This window comes from Pezoporus wallicus, unplaced genomic scaffold (genome assembly GCF_028554395.1).
Source record: "Pezoporus wallicus isolate ANWC-B61680 ecotype Strahan unplaced genomic scaffold, APGP_CSIRO_Pwel_v1 contig_7099, whole genome shotgun sequence".
NCBI classification, from domain to species: domain Eukaryota; kingdom Metazoa; phylum Chordata; class Aves; order Psittaciformes; family Psittacidae; genus Pezoporus; species Pezoporus wallicus.
This window is the reverse complement of record NW_026634982.1, coordinates 233393-237640: the sequence shown is the minus strand read 5'-3', so window position 1 is coordinate 237640 and position 4248 is coordinate 233393.

Here is a 4248-nt window from a genome sequence, read left to right as displayed (position 1 = left end):
AGAGAGTTGGGCTTATTCAGCCTGGAGAAGAAAAGGCTCCAGGGGAACCTTATAGCAGCCTTTCAGTATATAAAGATGGCTTATATGAAAGATAGGGAGAAACTGTAATAGGGCCTATTATGATAGGACAAAGGGTAATGGTTTTGAACTGAAAGAGAATAGTTTTAGACTAGATATAAGGAAGAATTTTTTTACAGTGTGGGTGGTGAAACATTGGATCAGGTGCCCATCACTGAAAACATTCAAGGCCAGGCTAGAAGGGTCTCTGAGCAACCTGTTCTAGCTGAAGATTTCCCTGCTCATTGGGGCGGGGGTGGACTAGACAACCCTTCCAACCCAAACTATTCTGTGATTGCATGATTCTGTGAAATTTGGCTTCTTTGAAAGGCCTTCTGACCTTCTGCCATGAAAAATCCTTTCAGTGGCTGGAAATTGCTTTCACACATTATGGAAAATTTCTTAATTCAATGAGGTTGAAATAGCCTTTTCCATACTCTCAGATTTCATTCTACAAAGTGCAAGTGTGGCTAATCTCAAATCGTATTTAGCAGACCAGATACTCGTGCCTGAAATCATGTATTTGTCTTTTCTTCTAAGCCTCATATTCCTCTTTACATTTTTAGTGGTTATCAGTTACATATTGATATATGTATATAGTATAATACGTATATATTTGTATGTACATATTATACTATAACCTCTGACACATCTTTTGTTTTATGAGAAGAAGGCAGCTCATTCTCATCCAAACTCCAGTCTGACCACTACCAGAACTGTTAAAATCGTTGTCTGTATATGCTCACACATAGCAGTTGCATTATGCTTTTCCAAACCTTCAAAGCCACCTTCCTTCTTTTTTAAAGATATGCAAAACATACTTATTGTCATCAAGAAAACTACTGATTTACAACAAATTGATTTTAAACAGACATATGTTTGGTATAGTAAGTCAGGGTGCAGGAACTTCAATTCTCCTTCTCCCTAAAACTAAACAAAAAAAAAACCCAAAAAAACCAAACTGGTAAATTCTGTTTTCATTTCAATAATTTTGCAAGCAAATATAGGAAAAAGAAGCCTATCTTTGTTGCTTATTTGCCTCTTCTCCTAGTGCAGTACTGAACAATCCAGAAGCCTTCTGGGAAAGACTTTGACACGTTTATTCACGTGTTTTTCCTTTTCCCTTTTTCCTTCCCTTCCCTCAGCAACAGGGACACAGGAGTTGCTATGAAATACAGAAATAACAATTCTGGTTTCTATATCCTTCAAAAGAAAGGGAAAGAGATGAAAAACATATACCAGGTAGTTTAAAAGCTAACTTCCTCTGTGTCAAAACTCAAGTAATTTTCCACTTCACTTCAGTATTTTTTTCTATATGACACTATACACATGCTGATGATTTTCACATTTGATGTCAGAGAGTACGGTATGTTTGAGAGATTATAGCCAGCTCATTCTGCCTGGCCCTCTGCTGCTTAACTTCTGAGCTATATATCAGCTTTGAGGTGTCAGCTATCACAAATCAAGTGTCAAAAGTGTACATTTGGGAATAAAAATGAAGACAGAAAAGCAACTTTTCAGGCCAATCATATTGATGGCAAAAGCTATGTCATTCCCAGAGATCCACGAGGTGGACTTGAAATATGTTATTGAATCAATGTGCTACTATAATATATGAATACGGCTCCTACAAACACACCTACATTTCAGATAGCCATTTCTGAATTCTCTGCTTCACTTGCACATTAGCTTCAGTTATTCTCTAGGAAATTTTAAAATCCCGGGGCACAGGTATGTTTACAAAATCATATCACCACCACTTGAGAATGTACTATAAAGCAACACTATAAATTACTGACATTCAGACTTCATACAGACAATTGCTTCCTACAGTTCCCAACACCCAGCTCTTACGCTTGTATATGGACACTGTGTAGATACACTGCAGGCTAAAAGGCAGACCATATAGCCATGGTACTGGCTGTTAAGGTAAGATAAATCCGGTAGGCTGTAAGACCCCAGACCTTTTTCCTCAGGCCATTCCCAAGTCCAGCCAGCAGTCTGGCTAGGCAGGTAGCTCAGAGATGCATATACACTCATCCGGCAGCACAGAGCAATCCAGGGAGAGGGCCTTCAGCAGCGCCTGCACGCCCACAGGTTTACACCAAAAGTATTTATGTAACATGAACAATCCTAATGGCCGGGTTGTGTTTGTACTTTCTGGTTAATCAGGCTCAAAACTTGCTAGTATGCATTCACATGGGGCTCTCTGGCAACTGGTCCAGGTCTATGCTCCTCCAGTATCTATCAGACTCCACTCCTCCACTATCAGGCTCATAGTCTGCTTGCCCAACTCACCAGCTACTTTAGCTGAGCTGCAGTCACATAGACAAATGGGCCCCTCTGGCAGCTGACCCATCTCTCCAATCACTGTCCCCTAAACCTATGGGTCCTTTGGGTCCTTTTGACCCATGGCCTCTACATACAGGTGCTGGCACCCTGGCCTCTCTTCCCAGCCACCAGCTAGTCTGTCATGAAGCAAACTGCTGGCCAGGCAAATCCACATGGGAAAAGAGTTGGGAAGAGACCTTAATAGCTAGTTTGTCTACAGTGAGGCAATCAAGTCCAAGCCTTAGCCAGAGAAGCATACTGGTCAGCAGCTTGTTTTAGACATGACCAACCCCTCTTTTCTCCTGTTTCCACTAATTCTTCTCTGATCCACTTCCATCTCTTCCTTTTCCCTGCATTTGGACCCTTTCCTAAATAAGCCATAATAAATTTTGTTCATTCCCACAATGCCCATAAAAGAGCCTTAGAAGTTTTACAAAACTTCTCAAGTCCCCTCAAATTTTGCATTAAAAGTTTGCATCTTCCCATGAGATCTATCATAAACTTGCTTCTCTCTTATAAGTGACAAAGTTCTGGTTGAACCTCTTCAAGGCCATGATTCAGAGGTTCCTCTAGTGGCCCATCAATTAACGCCTTAAGGATCCCTGTATTTGTTACTGTCTTCTTGTCTCCTGTTCCTTAGTGTTTACAGTATCAGAGTGTTTAATTGACTTCTCTTGATTCTTCCTTGTGTTTTAAGGTGACTAGCTGTTAGCCAGATATCCTAGCAAACCAGATATCCTTGCATTCCACCCACCCTTATGCTGCTGGTGTGCTCTCCCTGGAGAACAGCATTCTTCTCACAGAACATGAAATTAAATGAAAAGAAATCAAAACAGCAGTCTGGGAAAATGTAACCCAGTCTTTTCCATATGTTTAATTCCAATTGAGAGATAAAATATTCTTGGTCTTCACACCCACTGACAGAAATGTCCAAACACTCTACTTTGCACATAAACACTCTCAGAAACAGAGATTTCAGTGACTGTATTTCATCAGTGAAATGTTCACACTTTCAGAACAAGCTGTGAAGTACTCAATTAAAAAAAATCTGTCCTTCGAGCATTTCTTTTTTCCCACTATTCAAGCAACCTAAGCAGCAATTTTATATGGTTTTAAACATGTTCATCTCTAAATACTATTTCCTCAAGGTCTAACTTAGGGCAATTGATGTCATCCACTCTACCGTTTGCCTTATACATGAGCATAAATGTGGTTGCACATTCTGCTTTGAATGTTCAGGCTACCTGTATTACAACTCTGTGCTTAACTTGAAACAAGTTAGCTATAAACTGAATTACTTATAATCTTACAATTAGTCAAAAGGGCATTTTTACCTCTGTTAAACACTTCTTCAGATACTATACAAATGTTATACAAATGCCTTCTCATTCACAACTAGCTGCAAATTATTTTAGATTTTCAGTTTCAGGGGCACTATTTAGGATATGCATACATATGGGAAAGCAAGTGTTAAAAGATTACAGGAATGCATATAACAGACTAAACACCTAAAAAGGGAAGTATAATCATTGCTTTACCCGAGACACGGATCTTTTAACTGCAGATATATAACCCTATTAGCAGGTGCCTTACTGAGGCAATAGGTAAGATCAACCAAGGCTCTGTGAAGGTAAAATCAGCAGATGCAAGATAAAATGGGAATTCTATAAAGTAATCCATTTACTGTCATTGTGTAAAAACACTATTCTGCAGGAACACACTCTGTGTAAAAGGTCCATCCAAGCCAAACTACTTTTGCAGTAAGAGATCAGACAGTAGTAGGTTCATTAAATTTGCAGTAAAGTATTTTGATGCAGTTGTCATGACAGTAATGACAAGAACGAAAAACATTTTAATGGG